This window comes from Chrysemys picta, chromosome 1 (assembly GCF_011386835.1).
Source record: "Chrysemys picta bellii isolate R12L10 chromosome 1, ASM1138683v2, whole genome shotgun sequence".
NCBI lineage: Eukaryota > Metazoa > Chordata > Testudines > Emydidae > Chrysemys > Chrysemys picta.
The window spans coordinates 199,746,842-199,773,688 of NC_088791.1; the positions used below are offsets into that span (position 1 = coordinate 199,746,842).

Below are 26,847 nucleotides of genomic sequence, written 5' to 3' on the forward strand. Positions count from 1 at the left end.
CCCATATGGGAAGAAGCTACATCAATATAAGCACATTTAAACTGTGTAACTGTATCCATATCAAAGGTTGTACTGGTATAATTACAGGGGTAAAAAAAATCAGACCCCTAACTGACATAGTTATACTGATATAAAACTGCATAGACTAGGCCTTAATTCAGTATTCCAGTTCTGAATTCATTTACCTAAACTGCCAAGATTATAAGGTAAAACAGCTACAGGCCTTTGAGCCTTAACCACTCCTTTGCCATGGTGTGCCTTGCTACTGTAATGATCTTAAGTTTCTTTCCTCTTATCTCTAGACACTAAATGAATCCTCTGTTAATCAACAGAACAGCTAGAGTTTGTCCAGCTGCGGTGCAGTCTTCCTTGTGTTGCCCTGCTCGTGTTTCTTAAGTTTAGCATCTTCATTTGGTGTGGAGAAAAGAAAGGGGAGGGTCTGCTCACAAGTTTATTGGAACTCTTCTCAGGGACCCCGGAGCAGGGCCCCAACTCTCCCTCAGGCCAATATGGCATCTGAGAACATGCTCCCCAAGTGTTATTGAAATTCAGTTCTGTACTCCAGGTATGATGACATACTTACCTCATCACAGTTACTGTAGCCTTCATGGCCCTTGGGCACTTATTCTGCTGATTGACAAATCGAAGCTCTTCTTCCCTTTTTCTATTGTTTTGCCCTCTCAAACTTGTATTCAGTGTTCATTGATATAAAAGGTACAAACTTTGGTAGGTGGGCAGGAGGTATTTTTATTAAATTCTAGGGTTGTCCTTCATCAGCTTGAAACAATGTGCCAAAGAGCAGGGTAGAACATGCATGCCATACAGTGCAAATGAACCTAGCTGATTGCAGCATGGTAATTTGCCCGTAAGCCGATTACTGGATTAGAGCAAAGGCTTGGTATGTCAGCAACAGCACCTGACAGTAATTTTTATTGAAAGGTATTTCCTATTTTATTATTAGTCCACTTATACCCAGATCACGTCTTTATTTCTGAAGGTAAGAGGTTTTTTGTTTTTTGTTTTGTTTTAAGTTCAGTTACGTTACTGAACGCCACTGTTGCCTACTGGAGACAATGTCTGACTTTTTCTTTTGCTGTTGCTGAGGAGGCAGTTTTTAGCAACTGCAATGCTTCCAGATTTACCTCGATTTGCTTTTGTCATCATAATCCCTCCTCCTTGTCAGGACTGATTTGTTCTTCTAGCAAAGACTCACGTCATCTTGTTTTTCCAGTTCTGTTTTCCTCCTCCTTTCTCTCTCTTTTTTTTTTTAAATAAATAAAAACAAATAAATAAGGAAGATGTTGGCAAACCAATCGGGAGTATGTCTGCTATCTGGAATTTGCGCTACACTGATTGTGTTGGCTTTAGCCTATTACTTGTACTGGTAAGTGGGATTTAGTACCACCTGTTTACTTTTTTGCTCATAGGATGTTATTGTTGCATACCTTCATAGGCTGCTTCCTATACTGGATGTGTTGACTAGTGTGAGACTCTCTCTATATGGCTCTACTTTTTTCCTCATTAGTTGTGTCGCAAGTCTCTATTTACTCTTTACCACTTGGAAGAATGATGGATGATGAAAGGATACCATGGTTGATATTGGAAATCATGGGGTAAGAGGGCTGAATTTCTTCATTGGGGGTGCTTTTTTGTAACCCCTTTACTCATTACCATTTTCCACACCCCTGTTTATCACCCATACAGCTGTCCATCTTTCCTCATAAGCTTAGGCTGTGATTGGCTTCCTCACAAATAGATGTGTATGTCTGTGTAACATATGTGTATATGAAATTGTACCATCTGCACTGCAGTGTGGAAAGCTTCAGGCACAAATTAAGGACCCTCATGTTTTTCCCCTGAGCCTATGGCATTGTTCCCTAATCTCCCCCTTACATATATGAATAGTGGTGGTAGCAGGGTATGTGATTGTGGGGAGAGAATAGAGTTGGAGCCTGCAGAGGTGGCAGAGTAAGACAGTGGGAAGAGGAGGAAGGACGCACATTCAGCAAATATCTTCCATTCTAACCTTCTTCCTTCAGATGTTCAGAACTTTCAAAGGGCTGGTCTAGGCCAAAAGGTGACTTTTTAAAGAACTTGAGTAAAATCCATTAATCAGTTTTAACGGAAAAAAATATATATTTTAGCTGTAAAAAGACTGACTTCTCTGTATTGCAACTTAAATGGCTAGACTTCACAAATTGAAACTTCCCAGGTTAGGAGTTTTCACTGAGGATAAGTTTCCAGAATAATGTGCATTTTTTTGAAGTAATGGAGATAGAAATAAACTAAAATCTGTGGTGTGCTTTAAATTCAGTGTTTCCACTAGTCAGTTCTGTTATTTACAGGACTACAATTTAATGCAAATACTTAATATTGATGAGTGTATTTGTTGATATTTCACTACGAATTTCTACAGTTGTGTATACTTTCAACTATGCAACACAGTGTGGAAGTCCACAGTGAAATCTGTGGAAATATTAGTGTCAAAGCTGCTGCTGTGTCTTAAAAATATCCAGGAAAATAGAACACAAACGTTTATGTGACTATTGTATTAAAGTTACAGTTTTAAACATTCAAAAGACAGGAAATGCAACATTTAAAGTTTTGGATTACTAGTTATGCCACTAATTATATTTTAATACAAAAAAACCTGTGCAGTGTGAATAAATTAAGGTTATTATAGAATCTCTAACTTTTTCATTTCCTAACATTAGAGTATCAAAATGTAGTCTGAAGCTTACATCAATTTATGTCTTTGTATTCCAATAGAGAGAGATGCTATATTGTGGGAGGAGTATGTACAAATATTGTATATTTTAAAAATGTTTTTAGCAAATCTTGCTGTAGGAGCAGGCTAGTTCACTCATGGTTTAAAATTCTTGATTTACAGCCAAGCCAGATCTGGGTTGCAGGACAGATTACAACTCTGTATGCAGCAGAAGTTATCTAGCAAGTAAAAGGCCTAAGCCTTGCTTGAACCTTGAGATTGTTGAGGTAGAAAATCAGAGATGCTGTGCAGCTGTTTGTTCAAGCGAGTTTGTTTAAACTTTTCTGATTAGATATAGATGAGGCCTGATTATTGGTACTTGGGTTGGTTTTTTTTAATGTATTGGCTCTTGAAGAGAGCAGTTCTATAGACTAGTACTGCCAGTGGTAAAGTAGGTCAACTAATTACTTATTTTTCCTCATATATTTGGTCTCCAGGTTGTTGTTTCTGAAACCTTTTCATCTTATTTTCCTTGTCTGGGTGCTACATCTCCCATAGAATGCCCCACTCACACAAGGACGAACTGATAAGACTGCAGATTGCAGAGACTGCAAGGAGCTAACTTTGCATCTTGAGAGATTAATCTGTTTTTGGCCTAATTGCATCAGTGATCTTTTGCTTTCCTTGGATTGGAAAAACCCTATTAGCCAGCTGAGCTGAATAGGCAGGTAATCAGTTGCTTTTTGAGCAAATGTAGATATACTCTGTAAGGACCTTATTATGCTACCTTAGAGACTAACAAATTCACAAGTACTCCTGTTCTTCTTTTTGCGGATACAGACTAACACGGCTGCTACTCTGAAACTTATTATGCTAGGAATCCAGGGTGCGCTGTCCCAGTTGGGAAGGCACTCAGCCCCTTTCAGGACTGGAGCTGAACTGCTGCCTAGTAAGTAGATGGTGTAATGCAAGAGTACACCCATCCACAGAAACAACTTGTGGGATCCAGCCGACTAGCCAAAAGGTAGAGTACCCTGCTCAGATAACAAAGGGAATTTCCTTATTGGGAATTGAGCCCAGCACCTGACTGAGTCGGGGCTCTAAGACACTTCTCCCTGATTAGTGAATAGCTTATTTAGCCATATATAAAAGATATTTTTATTGTCGTATATTTGTCATAGTGACTTAATAGTATGTATGGGCAAACTGATTTAGGCTACATAAGACATTCAAGCCCAAAACTCTTGCCCAATTTTTTTTGTAATTCGAGCCATTGTGAGGCTCTGAAATGTTCAAATAAATGCCCCCCTGCACCTCACCCTCCCACCCATCCAGTTTGTGGCCTCAGAAGGAACCGAAACACCAAAATATAATCAGACGAGCTACTTTAAGGTATTTCTGGTCAGGACTTGAAATATTTGAAAATATCTTTTTCACTAGATTTCTAGTCCAGTTTTGTGAACTCAAGCAGTTTACGTATATATCTGAACTTTGCATGTGTCATGAATGAAGCTGCTTGAGACTTGTTTCTTAATGGGGTCTTCTGTGATAAGACTTGGTAATTCATATTATAAAGTTTTATCTCCCATCATATTCTTGATTATCGCATTGTGTTTTTGTACTGTACTTGCACATGCTTGCAGAATTTTAAGGGGCTGTACAGTCTCTTTGGCAATCCCTTGTGTTTCCTTGTTAGCATGTAACTAGGGTGACCAGACAGCAAGTGTGAAAAATTGGGACGGGGGTGGGGGGTAATAGGAGCCTATATAAGAAAAAGACCCCAAAATCAGGACTTTCCCTATAAAATCGGGAGATCTGGTCACCCTACACGTAACATTAGTAGAGTTCTGTGTTTTTATGGGGCTTGTGCCTACTAACCAGTTTTGTGTCTGCCATAAGCATCTGAAGCAGCAATTTGGTATGTTGCCTTGGATGTTTATTTTTAAATTTGCCATCAGTTTAAATTGAAGGCTTGCATTGGGTTATAAACTAGAATTATTTCAGACTGTAAGTGCTCTTTTAGATTGTAATCTCATTGGGGACGGGGCTGTCATTTTGTTTGTACAGAGCCTAGCACAGCGGGGCCCCAGCCTGTTTGTGGCCTTTAGGCACTGCAGCAATGTAAGTGATAAATAAGAGCTCATCTTGGGTCAGTTTATCTAGACCTGCTCCTGTCAAGTTAGCTTTTGACTTGTGCTTTTATTAATACAATAGCATACAAAAAGATTTTATATTGGTTGCCTATTAAAATATTTTTTTTAAATAACAAACTTTCCCCCAGGAAATAGAGATTCTCATCTAAATAAAAACAAATAAGCAAAAATTAATAACCAGACAATTTGTTACTGCTTCTGAACTCATTCCTATGTCCCCGTGGGGGCAGCCTGGCTAATGGAGAAGCACCGCTCCCATGGTGTCCCCACTGGTACTCAAGCCTGCCTTTGCTGTTTATGTTGGTGTGATTTTTCCTACCGTGATGAGGGAGCCCAGGCAAATTCAGTGCTGATTTTGTTCTACATTTATTTACATGAGGGTTCCCCACAATTTTGAGGAAGGCGGATGCCACAAAGAGCAGCTGTCCTACCTTTGAAGCACAATCCTGTGTAGTATCCCCAGAGAGACTAGGTGGGTTTTGGAGGAAGGAGAAGACAAAGGAGCAAAAACTCTTCCTCCATGACCCTCATAGCTATATATATCCGCTGCTGTTGGCTTCCTTCTTCTCATGGGCGCAGAGAGGAGAATTTGGCCCTAAGAATCAAGACTTGCTGCCTCCAAATTACCATGATTATAAAGCTGATCCTATTTCTGGGCTTAACTACTTAACAATGTATCTTTAACAATAATCCATGTAGAGAGGGAAATTCTTCTTTAATAAAGTTTGTGAATTCTGTGTCAAAACTAATCCTTCCTAATGCCTATACACTGTAGTAATCTAAATATGAGTATTAAGGGTGAGGTGTAAGAGGAGGAGGCAAGGATTTGAGGAGTGGTAATGGAGAAGTCTGTGTCTGTATCTGCATCAGGACAAACTCTAACTGACACAAACTATGTTAATAATACGTTTACTCTTGTAAAATGCCTGTCATCTGAAGACCTTTGTGCTGTACAAACTCTAATTAAACCTCATAAAACCCCTGAGAGACAGATATTCCTATAGACCTTACTCAGATAGGGTAAACTGAGGCTCAGCGAGGATAAGTGTCTTACTCAAGATCATACTTCGCGTTGGTGGTAACACTGGCATCAGAACCCAGGAATCATGGCTTCCAGATTCCTGCTAGGTCACTATTCTCACCAAGGCATATGATTATATTTATTTTTAAGAGTCTAGAGTTGGTTCTGCTTCATAGGTTTTCACATCACAGTAGAAATAAATGTAGAATCTGTAAGAAAGTTGAGTCTCTCAACAACTTTCTCAGTTTGTATTGCCATGTATAGTTTCCTTTCCTTGGCCAACTTTAAGGACTTGCCTACATTAGAAAACAATGCTCTGTTTAAAAACTTCCCCTGCACAGTTTTCTGACCTTACCCTTTTTACATAAACAAGGCACGAGCACAGGTATATGGTTTTTGCATGAACTGGGCCGAATCCATGATTGTCAATCCATATGCTCAAAAGTCATGAATTGCCCTCCCTCCCCCCAAATAATGAGCGGGGTTTAAAAAATCATGAGATTCTTAAATTGTAGGTTCCTTCTATTTGCCTTCTGATGTTTGAGTATTTAGGGGTCACATTCTGAGACTTTTTCTCTGCAACAGTGTAAGGGCTAGAAACATTTAAAAAAAGTGAAAGTGGAGATTCTTATGTATTCACCTGACTTCAGGAACTGGGGCTTTAAAGACAAAACACAAAATATTGCAGAGGGAGTTAGCTTGGCTGAGGGGAACTGACAAAGGTGTAATACACATGCATGTAGTCCTTTATTGGTTTTACTCTTTGCTCTACATGCTCATACCTTTGACGAGTGAATAAATTATGCTTTGTTTTGAAGATGCTGTTTCCATGTCACTGCCAATGCATGCTTTCACAGCTTCCTGAAGGAAAACTCACGCAGGTGAAAAAACAGAGTTGGGCTTGTGACACTAACACGGTTGGGATATGGGGGACTGCAGCCCAGAGATCCGGTTTGAATGGTTGGACCACATGGTTCCAACCCAGCATGAGGTGCAGGAAGCCGGCCTATCACGTAAGGGGTGCACTCGACCTTAGATTCCTTTTAGTTTCTCTTGAGTGTACCCTTTATCTGAGGCTTGGTCTACACTAACCCCCTAATTCGAACTAAGGTACGGAACTTCAGCTACGTGAATAACGTAGCTGAAGTTCGAAGTACCTTAGTTCGAACTTACCTTGGTCCACACTCGGCAGGCAGGCTCCCCCGTCGACTCCGCGGTACTCCTCTTGCCGAGCTGGAGTACCGCAGTCGACGGCGAGCACTTCCGGGTTCGACTTATCGCGTCCAGACTAGACGCGATAAGTCGAACCCAGAAGTTCGATCGCTCGCCGCCGAACTACCGGGTAAGTGTAGCCAAGGCCTCACAGGTCTGGCTTCCTGCACCTTATACTTGTTGGAAATTACTTTAAGTGCGCCTCATTTTCTGTGCAATAATTTTTAGGCCATAAGCTTTTAATATGTCTTCTTGTAGATGGTATCATATAATTGCTGAGATTTCCATCTAGAAAGCCATGAACAAATTCTACATTAGTGGAGAAAATACACCACTGTTGAACTATAATTCCCTTCTGAAAATGTAATCCTTCTGTGTAAAGCAAAGGATCAACCTGGATCAATGGAAATCCTAGTTGCTGAATGTGTGCTTTATGCAGTGCTTTACCAAGAGCTTCAGTATAATTACAGGAAAGTTGCACTGTGCATTTATCTTTGTCAAGGTTAACCAAGGAAAAGTGCAATAAATGGTGAACAAGACTTGTCTCCTTAATGGTAGTGGAGGGTTTAGAAGGAAACAAATACTCCAAACTAACACTTCGGGCTTATCTACACTGCAAAATAGTTTGGCCTAAGGGGTCTGATGGGTAGAATGCTTTGAAGTGTTGTGGTAGACTATTCTGGCGTGAATTAAAAGGTACCTAGTTCATGGTGGTGTAATGCTAATTGAGTCCTTTTTCAAACAGCGCGAAGTATGTACCTCTTAGTTCATGCCAGCAGGATCTACACAGGGCAGTTAGAGCCCAACGTTCTTTACAGATCACAGCTCAGGAGTCTGGACTGTGACACTGTGTAGATAAGCCCTTACTTTGCATCTGTCTTTACAAGTAAAATGTGTAACTTCGCTCTAAATCAGAGGTTAGGTTTTCAGAGATGACAGCTGAAGAAATGAGGCCATGGTGCTGAATTACTTATTAACCAGATTGTGACCTCAAAATGCATTATTTACCCTTTTCTACACCACACTTGATGTCCTTTCTGGAAAAGAGTAGGTCGTGAAATGATTTCTTTGCTCTTCCAATCAAATAAGAGGTCCCAGTGTATTTTAACTTATAAAGATATTACTTAAGGCTTATACTTCTGGAAGTGTTTGGAAAAATGTCTTTTCTGCCTATACTGTTAATAGGGTAAGTAGTGGCACAGATCAATGTTTTGTCTTTTATTTTATTTTATTTTATTTTCAAAAAGAAAGCAAAAAGGAGGCCTTGGCAGGAAATAGACAGTATTGCTGATTCTATAGGAAGAAGTGTTGGGAATATTAAGGGCTTATGGTAATATTCAGTAGGGAAATACCTAAAGTCTGAATTTTGTGGAAATGTTACTGAACAAACATATAATAGTAGGATTTTAAGACCCTGGAATAGGTAGCAAATTAACAAGTCTGCTCTGGCCTTTCCATGTTCCTCTGATGAAGTTAGTTATAGAGTACTGAATTAGTGCATCACTTTGAATCAGGCATGGTCAGATGATGCAGCAAAGTGAAGTGTGGATGCGGGAGAGAGGCGGCGTCAAGGGTTGTTCTTCATAGTTCGAGGCTCCTAAGATGCATTTGGTACCTGTCCCAATGAATATGTCAAAAAATCTCAAGAACTAATATGCCTAAAGCTTTTTAGGTAGTGCTGAAAGGTGAGTGGTACTAGACTTAGTGAAAGTTGCTTTCTAAGAATGACTAATTTAAAGATGCAGAATGAACTTCCAAAGTTTGGCTTGGGGAAGCTTCCTAGACCTACACTATATCAACAAACTCTGATGTAAGACCAAAAGCAGCTCTTGTATTGTCTTTTGCTGCCAATTTATTTCTTTGGAAAGCCAAGAAGGATTCAATTAATATGTGAGCATCCATGTTTTGATCTTGTCTGCACTAAGAAAATTCACCCCTCCTTGACCACAGAGACTCTATATCTGTGGTTCCCAAACTTTTTAGTACTGCATCTCCCTTACAGATATTTTAAAACTTGGTGGCTCCCTACAGCAAGTATCAGGGTTGTTTGTTTATTTTTAACCAACTCAGGACACTAGATTCAAGAGTTCAGGATGCTAGATTCAAGAGGGACACTAAAGTTCAGAAGTTTTTGTGACCTTATTCAACTATGTACAGTTCGTTTCATTATATAAACTGATCTAATCTGGATTTTTTTAAACTATAATTTGAAAATATGGTTATTATAAGCCTACTTTAATAGTCTCTTAATTAGAAAAAAACAAAAACAGGCATATTGATTAAATTTCCCCCCAAATACTCATGACTCCCCCAGGAACCCTTCAGAGAGCCATGGCTCTTAGTTTGGGAAGCACTGCCCTACATTAGCATTTTTCTCATGTGGCTTGTCTACCTACAGCTCTGGTCTCTTATCTGCTCCTACTTCTCCAATTATCTGAAAAATGTATCTGGTATCAGCCTCTTACCATACTTCTTACCATACTTCCATTGTTTTAAAAGGGGAACGGATCCATTCCTGGTGTAAATAAATAGTTCTGGGTGTTTCTATGTATGCACTCTTCTATTCACTTGTGGGTGCCCCAGTATTAAAAAAGATTTATTAATAAACTGCAAGCTGAAAGCAGAATTCTGAGAAATGCAATCAGGATCATAATGTCCTTAGAGGAATTGTCGTGTGAGAGGAGATTGAGGAGATTAATTATATGTAGGTTTGGGAGCAGGAAAGGAGGTGGAAGTGTCATCAGATTAGATACTGTATTATTAAAATGGCATTAACATCAAAGAGAGGAAGAAGCTTTGCAGAGATGGTTAACTAGAAGCAATAGTATGAAATGGTGTAAAGGGAGAACTTAGATATGATACTAAGAAAAATGTTTTAAAATATTGTATACACTGTTTGAATATTGGCTAGTCCCACCAGCAAAGGAGAATGGTTTGAAGAAGTGACTTGTAGTACTGGAAGATTAATGAGAACTTGGTGTATCAGAAAATTAAATTATCCCAAAAGTACATCAATAAATCTTGGATGCTGGGAACACTTCTGTTTCTTAATAGTATATGCTGCATCATTATTTTTTATTTTATGAATAACATTAAATGTAGCCAGAGACTCCTGTAGCTCATATATTGCTTTAGAGGGGGGAATTCCCAATTTTTAAAAAAATAGCTGGCTACTCTCAAGAGGTTGGTAATGGAAACTTCATTGCAGAAAATGAAAGTGTGTAAATACTGTATGTGGAGAGAACAGACAGGTCAGGGCTAGTAGGCTTAATATCCTACTCCTGTCTCTGAGAGGTTTTGAACTGGCTAGTGACTGGTTTACTTGGAGCAAATCTTTTATTAAGGAAGCAGGTGTGGGACGGGGTGAAGAAGGCTGGAAGAAATATATTTGTGTATCACAGTACTAAAGTCTAATTCTGATGCCAAAAGGGTTATGAAATGAATAACTGAATTCAGACTTTTTCTGACAGCAAGCGATCTTGTCCTGCCTGACTAAATCAAAGCCCCATATTGATTATATTAAATATATTACTATGGCACAGTAATAGCCATCAAACAGATGTCAAAAATAAGCTTGTGATTTCAGAAAGTGGAGGAAAACTGAAAGTTATAAGAACTTTCATCTGACAGATGAATAACTCCTATAACTGGCTACAGTGGGAGGAGGAAAGGGTAAGTAGAGAACATACTAACTGTTTTGATGGGGGCACAATGTTTTTTATTTAAAAAGCCTTCCCATAAACAGTACTTATTGCTGTGTTACAAGAGTAAGCTTTGGATTTTACTATTCATGAATTATTATAACTCTTTGGAGGCCTCAGATATGCTGGGCATCTTTAAAAAACAGGTACCATGAAGAATGTGTAGTCTAAATTGGACAGGATGCTGCAGGTAGGGATCATAAACCAAAGAGAGGTGAGAAGATGAGAGGAAAGACAAAAATGACAATAAAATCACATGTTTAAACAGCAAGCCGTGCAAACTTTGTTAGATTTTGTGTGTTTGTGTTTTTTTGGTGCTTGTTTAAATTTTCCTCCCCCTCACTTCTTATAGTGGGATTTTTTGGGAAGGTTTTGAATAAGCTAGTTTGTCAGATGTACTTGGGGAGGCGTTCCTAGTATTAGGGGGTAGTGTGGACAAGGGCACAGAAATACTTGAGAGGAGGACGCAAAGGGGTTATTGAGACTGGCATCATAGTCTGGGCAGAGAGAGGTACGGGGGAATGTGAAGAAAGACCAGTTCAGAGATGTGTGCTTGAGGGTTCACAGTAAAAGCACTAGGTGAGAGAGATGATTTTAGTGGTTTCATTGTGGGCAGACTGGAGTGAGGTGAGGTTAGCATGAAAAGACCAAAGAGGAGGAGATGCCAGTAGTCAAGGCAGGAGATGATGAGGGCAAGAGTGAGTGATACAGCTATTGGGACAGAGAGGAAGCATCAGTGTTACAGGGAGGGAAATGACTGGATTTGACCATGGTCTGGATGTTGGCAGAGAAGCTGATGGAGGAGTTGAGGACAAGCCCAGGGTTATAGCTCTGGGTGATAGGGAGGCTGGTAATGTTATCAACAGCATTGGAGGGAATGCAGAGAGTTGAGGAGGAAAGCTTACAAACTCAACATGGCCAAAAGTGAGCTCAACATAATGGCAAACCAGCCTAGCGAGAGATTAGGTTTGGCACTTGAACACTGTCAGAGTGCATGTGAAAAGTTATAAGCAACCTAAACATGCACAGTCATTGCCTGTGCAGAATCCTCCGTGTTTAGGAGGAGGCCTTGGATTTGTCCCTTGGTATTTTAAATATGGCATCCAATGGAACACTTGGCAGCTTTATTTGGGGAAACAAAATGAAAAGCCATCTCAAGTTAGAAAGCATTATAAGTGTTAATGTAAAGATAATGTTTTTGTAAAAGCTGGTCTTTAAATGTTTAAGTTACAGCTTTCCCCATGGCTTCCAATCTGATGCTGGTTGTATGGATGCTTAGCAAGTCCCATCTGATGCGAGTTGGAGGACTTGTTAAGCAATAATAATAAATCTGGCCAAATGCTGGTTTATAGAATCAGTCGTTGATTTTTTTTTTTTAATATTTTTGCTTCATTAAGGATGCCTGTGCTTGTACAGAGTAGCCACTTGGCTTACTGACTGCAAAAAAGAATTAAAGGAATTAGAAAAACACTTGATTATTCTGAAAAATCTATAATGGCTGGTAATTTTTTCCACTGAAAAAGTAGTCTGACTAAAGATGTCCTCTGGAATAATTCTTCTTTCAGTGTATAGGCCTCCATTTTAGGAGCCTCTGAACACTATCAGGGATACTCTGTTTAGACTGATCTTTGAGTATGTTTTATAGCTTTGACAGATTACAAATTCCAGGATGCAGTGGTGGGAGCCCTCTGGACCAGGACTGAGCTTCCAGGACAGAGGCTGCAGATGGGAGCCGGTGGGCTCCAGTTTGGTCTGTAAACTAGAACTGAGAGCTGCTACTCCCTTTGGAGTCTGGGCCAAGGAAAAGCTGTGACCAGATCTCTGTTGTTGAGTTGCTGGGGTTGAAGATATGTAATCAGGATTAAGACTACACTGCTGTTGAATACTTGTTAGTGCTGAGCCCTTGCTCACTGATTCCTTCCCCACAGCTAGGTATTGAGAACAAAAGCCGGCGCCTGTCGGTTATGCCGCAGTTTTGAATTTGGCTCAGTCGATTTGAGGAAAGAGTGAGTTGCCCCTGGGGCTATCCCCTCTGGGTCGAAGATAGTGTTGAGACTTGGTGTGGCTACATTAAGTCTAAGAAGAAAACGGGGGCGGGGGGAGGGATTCATTGTATTGTCAGAATCAGGGTCAATTGCTCTTTGATGGAATAACTGTTATTACGAGCCAGTACTGTGCAATCTAAGCGGGTCATTATACAAAGCCTGCTCATCCAGTACACCAATACAAGGGAGGACCCCGGACTATAAACTTAATGGTGAGTTTGCACTCAGGGACGGGATGGATCTGTGTATAATGCTAAGAGTGTTGGTTAGGTTTATGTTGCTGTTGAAATTTGTAGCAATTAGCTGAACTATTGCAGCACCGTCTACGGACCTGGTACAGTTATAAAAACTGTTTACAAGGTTCAAAAAAGAAGTAAGTAAGTTCATGGAGAGGGTAGCTCCATCAATGGCTATTAGCCAAGATGGTCAGGGACGCAACCCCATGCTCCAGGTGTTCCTAGATCTCCAACTGCCAGAACCTGGGGCTGGATGACAGGATGGATCACTTGAAATTGCCTCTGAAGCATCTGGCACTGCCCACTATCAGAAGACTGGATACTGGGCTAGATGGACTATTGGTCTGACATACTGTGGCCATTCTTATGTTCATATGTAACTTAACCTATATTAATCTGTGGCATTTTCCTTTGTATTTTGCTAGAGTAATTTTTAAGTAAAGTTGTGTTGGTTATATGTTGGGTGTTTATTGCCTGTAAAAACTTCAAAGATCACTGCTGCTCTCATCTTAATGCATGGCTCATTGGCTCTCTGGATGCTGATTTGCACAGTGGTAGATGTTGCCAAAAAAACAAAAACCCTCTGATGCACTTCATCTTGCTAAGGAGTCATAGGCCACTGTTCTCCCACAGACTGTTATAATCTGCTTCAGAAAGAAAGGATGGCCTGGTGAACGTTGATGAGCTGGCCAACATGTCTGTTTCTGAAAATCTAACAGCAGAAGAATCTGTGGCTATTGTTGAGTTTGACAGTCATTTGGAGATGGAAGGTTAGTTTTCTGATGCCGAATATCCGGACACAGCAGTGCCTGTACCAACAGGCTGCTGAGGCACAAGAGGATAGTGTGTTGGGTGACAGACTTAAAGAGCTTTCCCACACAGAGCTACATGTGGTGGATGTTTTTCACAGGATATGCCAGAGTCATGGCTTTGAGAACTGTTGCAAGCCTACACACAAAATTGAAAAGGCTTTACAGATAGAGATGGCCAACTGTAGAAAGCAGACAACATTGGATACATTTTTTTCCCTCAAAAACATTATTTATTGGTAAAATCTTATGCTGCTTTAATTGATGTGACATGTAAGGAGCACTGACTGCAAGTACAGAGCTGTTCAGCAGACTGAGATGTTATACTGTAAGTGTTTTATACGTTTTCCTTGGTGTTTTAAAAATGCTTTTCCTTTATAGAATTGTGTGCTGCTATAGTCCTTGTGACTCATAGCAAGCTGAGATTTCCTAAATTTGCTCTAAGCTTTGCGGTACACTTTACAGTGTATCTATCACTGTGTATTATGTTTGGTTTTCTTCTTTAGTACCGACAGTCAATGAACAGTTAATAAATAGTTTCACAATTTCTGTTGTCTACAAATGTATCATTCTGCACATGGTTTTCTAGGTATCCTCCTGAAAACAGTGCCTTCCACTGATTGGCAACTTCTGTATAATAGTAACTTTTCGCTGGGAACCAGAGGTTGCTTTTAAGCAGAAGTTACTGTATTTGAATCTCTGTTCTTTGTTAAATAAACGTATACTTGTTTTCACTATAAACAAATCTAAGTGCTCAGAGAGACAAGGTGGGTGAGGTAATATATTTTATTGGACTACCTTAGGTGGGTGAGGGGAATAAGCTTTCAAGGACCTGAAGAAGAGCTCTGTGTAAGCTTGAAAGCTTGTGTCTCTCACAACAGAAGTTGGTACAGTAAAAGATATTATCTCACCATCTTGTTTCTGATACCCTGGGACCAATACAGCTACAACAAACTGCATAAATCTAAGTGCTGTGAGTTAAGCAGTGATCCTAATGTATGACTGTAAGCTGAGATGTACTGTTCCTTTGGGAATAGTGTTTCTGTAAATACTGTGAGTGTCCAGTGGAATAGGGGCTGGGTACTCCAGGGGGATGCTCTGAGAACTCAGGGGTTGGACTGTGCCTATTGCTTACCCATAGCGGGGCCTGTGAGGCCTAGAGGGGAGGGCTTGTGTTACCTGTGGCTAATGGAGTCAGGGAGCTGACCCCTGGCAGGCACAGACAAAGCTTTCTCATACTAAGGGCAGGTGGTAGTGAGGTGCCTCACCCCCCTGGGAACCGCCAGGAAGCATCAGTGCCATGTCAGGTTTTGCCCCAGGTCGATCTCAAACAATATGATTTGTTCTAAAAACTGGATGTGAGCAGTGTCAGGTGTCTTCTATGTATTAGGTAGGTGCTTTTGCAAATACCATTAGGTACCTATCTGCATTTTTAGGTGCCTAAATGCTTTTGAAAAGTTGGCCACATGTCTTTCAAGTTTATCAGAATAGTAGATTTCACCCACCTGCTGTTTATTCATAGATTTGAAGAGGAAAACAAGCACCTCCTGCTTTCTCAACTCCCAATCAGATTCTCAACTTTGAATAAACTAGTCCAAATGAAGAGAAGGATCTCTCTGCACCTGCTGGCTAAAGTGAAATTTAAAAGAAATTTAGGCAAAAGCTTTTCTGCGCAACAGAAACTGGGAAAATGTAACTATCAGCATTGACTCCATTGCAAAGGCTGAAAATAGCAGATACTTATTTCATGCAGTACATGTGACATTGTGGCATTTATAATGCTTGAGTTGACCTCAAAAGTTAAAGATGTTTTCTCCTGATTCTGTATATGATTAAAATTTGAGAATTTGAGGCCTCATTAATGCAGTATATGTTTATTTAAATGATTGTAATAGATTATAGTAAGTTTCAACCTTAGCATGGGTTGTCATCATTTCAAATGTAATTTTAAACAGGTTTACTTTTACTTTTAAAAAGAAAAATATATTTGATTTAAATTATTTTTTATCCACCCTGATACAGCCATAAATTGCAGTCAGTAGAGGTGAGGTTGGAACTCATGATATAAAGCACAGGGAGGTGTAACCTAAGCTACTGATGATTCTGTCTCTGAGGGTATGTCTACACTGCAATAAAACACCTGTGGCTGGCACAGGTCAACTTACTTGAGCACGTGGGGCTCAGGTTGTGGGGCTATAAAATTTCAGTGTAGACATTTGGGCTTGGGCTCCAGCCCGAGTCTTGGGGCCCTCCCCTGTTGCAGGGTCCTAGGGCTCGGGCTCCAGCCCAAGCCCAAACATCTATATTATAGCTCCACAGCCTGAACCCCACAAGCCCAAGTCAGCGGACCTGGGCCAACTGCAGGTGTTTTATTGCAGTGTAGACCATACCCATAGTGCCTTCTGTGTTGTAGCAGCTGGAAATCTTGTGACACTAGAACTGCCATTCAGTGTGAATAGAGTCATCTCAGTATTTAGTCTGCTAAAGTACTTAAAAACAGTAACTCTTAAAATAGCCAGAGGAACAAAATATTGAATACGTACCTACTTGTAACTGATATTGCCTCTCAGCAGATATAAAGTGAGAGGCAAAAATCAGATCCTAAGTTATCACCTTTTCTTTTATCCTTTTTGCAAAACTGTATATCTCCTTACAATTTTTAAAAGGTGGCCATTTTTGACCTCTTATTATTCTGTATGTATGAATCTGATCTGCATCAAACCAACATGAAAAACTGAAACACTGTGTCACCTTTAACTTGTTTAGGTTTTTAGTTACTTTTACAACATTTCTGAAAAATAAAGGATGAACTTTCCTATCAAAAAGGAAAATTCTACTGCAACTTTAACTGTGGCATTACTATTGCTCTACTATATATAGCATGTGTGTATGCAATGTATATGTGTCTGTGAAATTGAATAAATGATAGGCTGGTTTGGTATGAAACTGTTAATTTCATGAGTTTGGGATGGCTACATGCTCTTGAGTGACAAAGGGCATATTATCAAGTATTCTGCATTTGCTATCTATTTTGTAGCAAAACTATTTGAGACTATTTTAGAGAATTGAAAAGGGAAAATTACATGGAATTCTGTTTCTCTACAGATATTATTGTGACTCGAAGAGCCCTGCAATGCCAACTGGTAAGAGGGCCCACCATGCTGTAACTCGTATCAGGCCTGGCACACTCATTACTCACAACACATTGTTGTCATAATGTGTATTTAAAAGGTGTCCATGTAAAGTATCAGATGTAAACTGATGAAATACTAGTCCCAAAAATATTGTGTGATGTATGTATAGGTTGTGTATAAAGAGTTGTATATGTATGCTGGAAATATGTTCTTAAAATGTGTTTGGGAGGCAGTGCATAAAACCCACCTGCTCTGGACAAAGGAATGTGTCTTTATCTGCCTGACTGGTTTGATTGCAGGCAGAGGACAATGAAAATAAGCTTTCATATAAGGTAAACAAAGCCATCAAGCTAGCAAGTGGCAGAGAAGACAGTTTAGCGATCATGCTGCAGGACAGAATCTGCACCCCAGGAAGCCTTCCTGGGTCTTGAAGCAGAGACAATAGACTTTGGGGAAATATAAGGGGTGCAAAAAGACTTCCTAGTTATCCATCGCTTAGGGAACAAAGGGAACAGCGCCCTGTGATTCTGTGGCAGTTGGATCCCCTGGACTGGAGACCTGGAGATGCTGGTACCTTGGTACGAGAAAACTGTTTAGGCAAAGATTGTAACCTATTAAAATTAAGTTGTAGTCACTAAAAGGCATGTTTTGTTTGTAACCATACCTGTCTCTTTTCTCTTGCTTAGAATCACTTAATCTCTGTTCCTTGTTAATATACTTATTCTTAGTTGTACTAAAACCATCTCAATGCTGTTATAATGAAGTAAAGTGAGTCTTCAGCCACACTAATAGGCTGGGTTGTACATCGTGGCTTTGGAGGCAGCCAACTTAATTTCTATTGTCCAGTGAGAGGAACTGGACGCTGCCAGAAGATGTCTTTGGGGAACTCAGGAAGTGGAGTTCACTGATTGTTACCTGCAAGGCAAGGTGTAGACTGGCAGATTCTCAAGGAGTTTGTTGGTGAAGCAGACAAACTGAGGTGACAGGGAGCTGACACAGTCTAATTTCCAGCAAAGGTCACTCTTGCTGAGGCAAAGGTGTAATAGTGACTCACAGCTGCATGTGTCATGAGCAGAATGTCACAATCATCCTGCAGTCTTCTTATTTATGGATGCAGCTTTCATTGTTGCATAGGCCTCAGTACCTTATTTGGACTCTGTACTTTAGCACCTTGTTTCATTTCTTTGGACTTGAGATATCAAGGCATAGCACTGAGGCTAGGTTTCCTCACGGTAATTCAGAACATCTTCCTTTTGGTACCTTGCAGTTTTTTTGTTCTTGCCTTTGGTGCCACAATATCTTAGTGCATCTATTTTGGCACCTCAGTACCTCTGGCCTTGGAATTTGGGTGCTTTGGTGCCTTAGGGTGGCTTCTTTCCCTTTACCTCTCCCCTGACAAACCAGTTTTCCAGGATGAAAGCCAGTGTATTATCCAGGATGTTTCTGTTTTAACAGAGGATCATCCTGTGTTAGCTGTCCGTACACAAATATAAAATGTGTAGGTTGTTTGTTTTTTAAACAGAACACCTATTAGGCTAATTATACCTCATGTATTTCTAGCATAATAAAAAAATTGAGTACATAATATTTTTTCTTCATGATAAACAGATCAGAGAGACTTAAGTTGCAGATACTTACAGGTGTTCTCTGTTTCTTGTATTTAATTGCAAAGACTTAACAGTCTGTCAGGGTTGTTAGGCTTTAAATTCTAGAGGAGTGGTTCTCAATCAGAGGTTCCCAGACGCCTGGGAGTTGTTTCAGGGGGCCGAGGGGCCCTGTGGCTGAAGCCTGGCACCCTGAGCCCTAGTACCCCCGTGGGGCTAAAGCCCAGAGCTACTGGGCTGAATTCCGGAGCCCCAAGCCCCGGTGCCACCGCAGGGCTAAAGCCGGAGCTTCTGGGCTGAAGCCTGGAGACCATGGGTGGAGTTGGGAGGACATGGAGAGGGGGGTATTGCCCCCACCCCCAACTGCAGTACTTTACCCAGAGCAGGGCAATTCCCCCATCTCCTTTTTTTCCCCAGTCCTCCAGAGGCCCCACCCCGAGGCCAGGATGGAGGCCAGAAGCTGGAGCTGGGCAGTTCAGGGCGGCCGCTGCTCTGGTTGGTGCCATGGATGGGCAGCCATGGCATCTCTTTCCCCCGCCCTCCCCCCATCTCCTCCTGCTGCTACTGGTGCCTGGGCTTGCAGCTGCTTCTCAGCTCCCAGCTCCCTTTGACTGCTCACACAGCTGGTAGGAGCTACCAGGGCAGGAGGACCCAGCTCTGGGGCTGGCAGAGCCCTCTGGGAGCAGGGAGCACGGGGTGAGCGATGAGGCCCTCCTGGCACATAGTCCGTAGCTACCCCTCTCCCTGCACCCTGAGCTACACCTCTGCCTGCGCACAGCCCCAATTATACTTCTCCCTACTCCCTGAGCTAGCCCCTTCCTGCACACAGCCCTTAGATGCCCCCTCCTTGCACCCTGAGCTACCCCCCTGCCCACACACAGCCCGTAGATACCCCCTCCCTTAGCTATCTGCTCCCTGTGCATACCCCTAGCTGCCCCCTGCCTGCACCCTGAGTGGTTTTCAAACTTTGTTGAGCTGAGTTCCCCCTCCCCCCTTTTTGACTGGGTGGCCTGTGGAGATGAGTCAGGGAGTGGAAGTGACATTCCCTCCCTGAATCCCACTGTGTGGAGCTGGCCTGAGCCCTGCCAGGCCCTGCCCCCGCTCCCCAAATAGAAGTCAAACTGCACCTATGCTCCCCCCTCCACGGCCTGGAGCCTCTAGCCCCCCCGCCCTGTTGGGCCCTGGAGTTTTTATAGCATGTGGAGGGGGCCTCAGAAAGAAAAAAGTTGGAAACTCCTGTTCTAGAGGTTTCTACAATGCATGTAGGTATGATTTTGGAGGCTCCATGCATATTTAACCTTGTGAAATGAGGAAATCTCACCAACTTTGCAAATTAGCCATCTAAGCTAAGCATGGCTACTTGCAATTAGGGAGGATTTTTTAACTCTTCAGTCCCTCCTATTCTCTGCCAATGGCACATCATAGTATAGTCTCTTGTGGAATTGGTGGCTGTGATATATGGGAGGTCAGACTAGATGATCTGGTGGTCCCTTCTGGCCCTGACTCTGTGACTCTACAAATGGCGAATCGTTTTGGCTCAAACTTTTAATAAAAGGCACTCAACCTGGAACAATGCTGCCGGATTTCAAACAGAATGGTAGAAAGCTGAAAAAATTAAGCAATTGAAACACATACTCTGTCAGTAGAAACACTTTGCTAAACTGCAGATGTAACATTGCTCTCCACCTGTAATACATATGGCACACATCCATGCAAACTATATTTTAGCTATAGGGAAGAAAAATGAAGAGTGCCAAATTGTTTCAATGCATTGCAATTGCAGTTACCATGAAGCTGTTCTACGGGGAGGGAGGAGGATGCGGGGAGACACCACTGTTCTTCACTGTGCTACTCAGCCTAGATGTGCACAGTTATAGCACTAATTTTGCCCAGTGTGCATTTTTGGTGACATGGAAATTGTTCACATTTGCCATTTGCATTTCTTTTTTTGCTGAGATTTTTAGAAAGGAAATAGTTAATAACATGTTTAACAACCATCACCATATTATCACTCACGTGTTTTTATCTGTAACACTGGGGCAAAGGTTAGGAAAATAAAGTTTTCATTAATAGCTTTGTACTTGTTCAGGGCTATAAATACTGCATTCTCTTTACTGCAAGAAATGAGGCTTAATCATGTCTGTACCACTTTGGTTAGGTATGGGAAAAGGGGAAAGCTGGCATTCAAATGCAGTGATTTGAAGTATGAAGTGCTGGTTTATTTCCCTCATAAAGTAGCACTGTTAAATTGTTTCAAAGTCCTCCTGTCTGTTCTTTATGTATCCTGTGAAACTCTATCTATATATGTCAAGGTTACACAAACCATGTACATGATTTTCGGAGGTCCTGAGTACCCATATCTTTGGATCAAAGCCATCCTAAATTTTGAAACGCTGGGTTCTGATCATGATTGGAACACTCAGGAGGGACGACTGTGGGAGTTCTTGTTATGTCAGTGAGCTGTGGGTTGTTCAGGAGCTCTGAAAATTAGGTGGTAAATGTACACAATACCAGGTAAAGGCTGGACAGAAACAGAATCTTGGTGATCTGTACGTTTTGGTTTGTAGAATGAAAGGACGATTTTACATCATTATATACGAGTTAGTCTCTGCTGCTGGTCACTGTTGCTCAGTTTTAAACTATTCAGATCCAAAGTTACTTTATAAACTTATTTTCTTAAAGGGTCACTGATTGTCTTGTAATAATACTACAGTCAAGACCACTGGAGAGTACAGAAACCACTAGATAAGAATTAGTGCTTTTATAGATTATAAGTGCATTTAAATTCCTGTTCAAATTATTTATTTTTCACTCCTCTGGTAGTTGCAGATGTTGTTTAAAAAGCCTTTTTGCTGTGACTCAGTTGTCACCATTCTATGTAGATAGGCAACATCCGTGTAATGGCAACTGTCAGCAACACCAAGAATTTTCCTCTTCTATATTGTTTCTCCCTACCTCTCATTCTGCATATCCACTAAATTATAACAGAATATATAAGAATTGATGCAAAGGCAATTTGCAGAGCTGATTTTTCTGTTTCCCTAAAATTCCATTAGGATATTGGTCTAAGGCTTTAAGCAAGAGACCTCATGTCTTAATGAGAAAGTTATACTAGTATCCTACCATATATCCATAAAGACCAGAATTCAAAGCCTACTGCAGTCAATGGAAAACTTGTTTTCCAATAAAGTTTTCCATCGACTTCAGTGGGCTTTGGATCAGACCCCAAATGCTTAACATATTCTAATTTAGCTAGACCACTTGGTGGTAACATTTTTATTTTTTTCCTATTGGGCAAAGCCAATGGGATTAGTCACAGTAGTATGCACTTTGCTTAATTGTGCTAGTCAGCCCTTATTCGTCATTTGGTCATGCCCCCAAGATTTTGAAATTTGGAATGAAAGTGCTTAGTAGAGAAAACAGGAGATTATTCATTCCCTCCTTTTTCACAAGTATTTGATTGTGAGTATTCAGTGTTAGCAGATATCACTAACACTTTTCAAAGGTGGCTGTTTATTCTCCTCTGTTTTAAGAGCCTGGTTTCAAGTAGATGGAAAGGTGGTACCAATCCTGCAAATCAGCTGAGATAACGTCTTACAAGCATCTAATACAATTCATGAGAAAGTGACAGTACAGGAAGATTTTTTTCTGTATGATTTGCGGTAACTTTCGTGAGCATTACATTGACAGCACTGGAGTCGGTGGCTTTCATTTACCCGCAGAACAAGTACAGCCAAGGCAGCAGCAGTGAAAGCTTCCCTCACCATTGTGCCTCAGTTCTGTTCTGGAGCAATCCTCCCTAAGAGTGTGAGCATCGTTCAGTATCTATATCCATTCAATTGTTGGCCCCTCTGATCTGCTAGGAAGAGGCGAGACTGTCGTGTTCACACACATGCGTGAGTGTGAGTGTGTGCATGTGTGTGACTGGAACGTCCAAATGTTCTCTTCAGCTTTTGCCTGCTTCTGTTTATACCGATGTTGCCTAGATACTTGAAGGAGAGAGCCACGGAAAACAATTTTTGGCTAAAATAAGTCGCCTTTGTTTTTGCAGATAAACTTTTAAGAGTACATAAAATAGTGATGGCAAATTCACATGATGCCTAGTTGGAAGGTAACTATGGTATTTCATATAATACCCCATCACTCATTTAACAGACAAATAGTTTTCATTTGGAACCAAAATCAACTCTTTTTAATTACTTATGTATTTTCAAGAGAGACACACAGAGAGTTTTGAATTTGAAAAGTTGTGGATGTACATGTTGGTGAGATGAATTAGAAACCCTTTATTATGCGTACACCAACTGTACACATTCTTGCATTGTTTTAGACTTCCTACATTTTAAATATCCTCTTTTGTAAACTGGATTGTCAGAGCTTAAAGAGATGAATGAGGTTTACAAAGCTCAATCATCTGAAAAAGACATTACCAAAAAAAAATTCTGGCTAAATGGTTGTTTGCAACTTTGATATTGTATCAGCTTCGTCTTTGGGGCCCTCAATAACCGAATGGTAATTCTTATCAAGCTAGCAAAATGGAAGTAGAATTCACAAATATCTGATTTGGTGACAGGGAACACTGGAAGAGCAAGAAATGGTGGAAATTCAATTTAATAAATGAAGATAAATGTTATGAAGTAGAACAGAATTAATTGCAGAAAGAAAAGGCACATTAATAAACAGACTTTGTGAAGACAATTGGGCTGAAGGTGCAAGTAATGTCTACAGCATATTTTTTTGTTAAACATGCTGTTTCCAATTAATCGGTTAGAATCAGCTGGCCAGATTCTGATTTCAGTTTTATATGCATGCAGCCCTGTTTAAAGACTCGTCATGTGTTTGCACCAGTGACTTTCAGAGGGTTATATGTAAGAAAGAGAACAGTGGATAAATCAGCTACAAGAATTAGAGCTGAGAAAATCCATTCACATTGGATAACTGATTAATTTTGCCCTTTTTTCTCTTCATCAACAAACTATGAATTTTTTGCTAATTAATTATTTAAAGCTTAATGAATATTTCATACAGATGGATTTCACATGCTTACTGTATATGCTCTAAGTATATTCTGTTAATTGTTACTGCTATGGGTTTGGTGATCTTAGATCCCTGGTATTGTTTCTGGTCCTTGACAGGATGAGTGTAAAGTGTATCCAGATACCATCATTATGGATATCCTAGAAATGCATTTATAGTAGGAGGTCAAAGGTACTTTTAAAAAAAGTTATAGTCAGAGTATATATAGAGAGAGTATCGTTAAGTACTGATGGAAAGGGGAAGAGAGGTGGGCTGAGGAGACGATAATTGAATTTTTTCTTTGAAGAAATTAGGATGATTTTGGGAAGAGAAATGAGATGGAGAGGGTTTCAGGAAGGAGTCAAAGGTAGGGAGGAGGCACTGGAATTTTAGGCCCAGGATTCAATGAGGTAGGTGAAGTAGGACTGGTTAGGTAGCACAAAAACAGTATTACTGAAGAGAAAGCAAATTGCATCTGAGTAGGGTGGATTGATTTAAATCAAAGCAATTTAACTCACCAAATTTAATCATGATTTAAATCATTAAGCAGGAAAACTTGATTTCAATCATCAATTGTAATCATGTTTTGCATTTGTACTTTTTAGTTATTTTCTTAAAGAAAGGTTGATTCTCATCAGTTAGTAACCATTAAAACATGTTTATTTGCTATTAAATATAGTCTTTGCACAATTTGGTACTGTTTTTTGCTAACCTGGAAGATACAGTATATACATACACATTTATGTAAGCAATTATACAGCTTAATCACACATTAGATTCTTAATTTTTGGATTTTTATTTTACAAATTTGTGCATAATGCACTTATTACTTATTTTATTATGTTTGTTTTTTTATTTGTGATTTATGTCAAGCTCTACCTGGATGGAAATTCAAATTAAATTAAAAATGCACAAAAACAGCTCTTTAATTTTTTTTATTAAATAAGACTATCTTAAATATTCTGTAAACATAAGAAAAGTTTATCAAAGTTTATTAAAACATGTTTTGCATTTAAAACTGATTTAATTAAATAAAGGAATTATTATCTGGAGTTAGTGACCAAAAACAATCAGTTAAATTCACTATGTCCTTCAAGATTTTAGAACCAGTAGATCTCATCCTCTCACAGCTGGAAGAGGAAAACAAGCTTTCCTGCTGTTTCAACTCCCAAATGGTTTCTTAACTTTGAATGAACTAGTTGTTGAACTGCTAGGTTTTAAACTGAAATGAAGAAAATACTCTCTCTGCAACTGCAGAAGAGTGTGCTGCTGTCAAAAGCTGGTTGAGCTTGTCAACAAACTCTGGTTCTAGATCAGGGGTCTCAAACTCAAATGACCATGAGGGCCACATGAGGACTAGTACATTGGCCCGAGGGCCGCATTTACTGACACCTCCCCCCGCTGCCCTCGGCCCCGCCCCCACACCACCCCTTCCATGAGACCCCACCTCTTCCCACCCTTTCCCTGCCCCCATTCCAACCCCTTCCCCGAAATCCCCATCCCAACTCTGCCCCCTCCCTGCCCCCAGGGGGTGCAGGAGGGGTGGGGGCTCAGGGCAGGGAGTTGGGGTTTGGGGTGCAGGAGCGGTGAGGGGTACAGCAAGGGGGCAGGGGGTTGGGGTGCAAGAGGGGTGCAGGGTGCGGCAGGGGGCTCAGGGCAGGGGGTTCGGCTGCAGGAGGAGTTCAGGGGGCAGGATCTGGCCTGGCGCGTACCGGGGCCAGGGCAGGCTCCCTGCCTGTCTGCCCTGCCCCCTCAAGAGGCTGAAACGTGGGGAAGGGGGGGCAGAGGGGCTGTGTGTTTCTGTTGCTTGAGGCACTGCCTCCAGCAGCTCCCATTGGCCGCGGATCCCCGTTCCCGGCCAATGGGAGCTGCTGGGGGCGCTGCCTAAAGCAACAGCCACACACAGCTCTTCTGCCCCCCCCCCCTTCCCCATGTTCCAGCCTCTTCCTGGAGCTGGGCAGGCAGGGAGTCTGCCCTGCTCCCGGTGCACGTCCGACCACCGCTCCAGTAAACACTGGGGGAGGGTGGGGGGGCCGGGTGTTTGAGACCCCTGTTCTAGATGCTTAGCCAGTGACTTACACCAATTCAATGGTTTGACTTTCTTTCAGACTTGACAGCAAATATGTACTACTTAATATATTTGTATTTAACTTGTTACTTAAATAGATTATAATAAGTTTAGAGCTTAACACGGATTGTCAATTTAAAATTTAATTTTAAGTAGGTTTAAAAATAAACTTGTATTTAATTTTAAATTTAAAAATAATATTTTTAAAAAATATTTTTTAAACAGCCTGCATCGATGGTAGTCTATGTAGTCCCAGGTCATCCCCCAGAGACTGTCACCAGCATGGAATCAGGAGCAAAGATAGTTGAGTAAGCCAGGATGAATAGGGGTTGAGGAATAACAGTATGAACAGAGTGGTGGGAGAGGGAGTGTGATAAAGGATCACATGAGTGGAAAGAATACTGTTGACAATGGAGATAATCAAATCAGTGGAGGGGAGGAAATAAGGGAACAATTTTGCTTTAATAGAATCCCATCCTTTTGTGCTGGAGCAAGATAAATACGATTTTATCCTCTGATCTGAACAAGAATATGAAAAGACCTGCAGAGGGCTCACAGACAGCCTTAAGTATTAACTGTCTGCATATGAAACTGTTTATGATAAACAAGTACATATAGCAACCCTATGGTTCCATTTAGTATTAATTGGGGCCCTACAGAATTCTCCTCAGTGGCATCAAATCCCAGAAGTTCTTCAGTGCACAACAGATTGCATTTCTTACAGTGTAAATTGAAATTTGTTCAGGGGCTTGATGAAAATGGGATTTGGAAGCAGTTTGTATCATCCAAATTTCAACAGTTTAGGGACTAAAAATGCAGTCTGAGACCTGTCATCATTTGTAAGGAACTATGGAAATTCTGGGAGAAGGATGATCTTATGATTAAGGCACAAAACTGCAAGTAAAGAGGTTTGTGTCCAATTCCCAGCTCTGTAACAGAACACCTGTCCAAGACACTTAACCTTTCTATGTCTGAGTTTCTTCACTGAGAAGATAATAATACCCAACCCTGTGGAGTACTAAAGTAAAGAAAAATTCATTAATATATGTAGATCTCTATATCTCGGATAGTAGGCATTCTAGAAGTGCAGCCTATTATTAATAATTAGAGGTTTTCTGAGGTAGTTAGACTTGGTCTCCAA

At 40.8% G+C, this 26,847-nt stretch overlaps 1 protein-coding gene across 5 annotated transcripts in view; it reads left to right on the plus strand.

The window, feature by feature from the left end:
- Nucleotides 1-26,847, plus strand: part of AGPAT3 (1-acylglycerol-3-phosphate O-acyltransferase 3) — a 140,207-nt gene that overhangs the window by 70,905 nt on the left and 42,455 nt on the right. Inside the window, exon 1 of one of the 5 annotated variants that reach the window (XM_065578294.1) lies at nt 3,614-3,731. The exons of 3 other annotated variants lie outside the window; for them this stretch is intronic. The gene's annotated coding sequence lies outside the window, so the exon portion shown is untranslated. Of the gene's footprint in view, nt 1-3,613; nt 3,732-8,134; nt 8,280-26,847 lie in introns of those variants that run through there. One more of the 5 variants, XM_065578288.1, reaches the window with a different exon arrangement.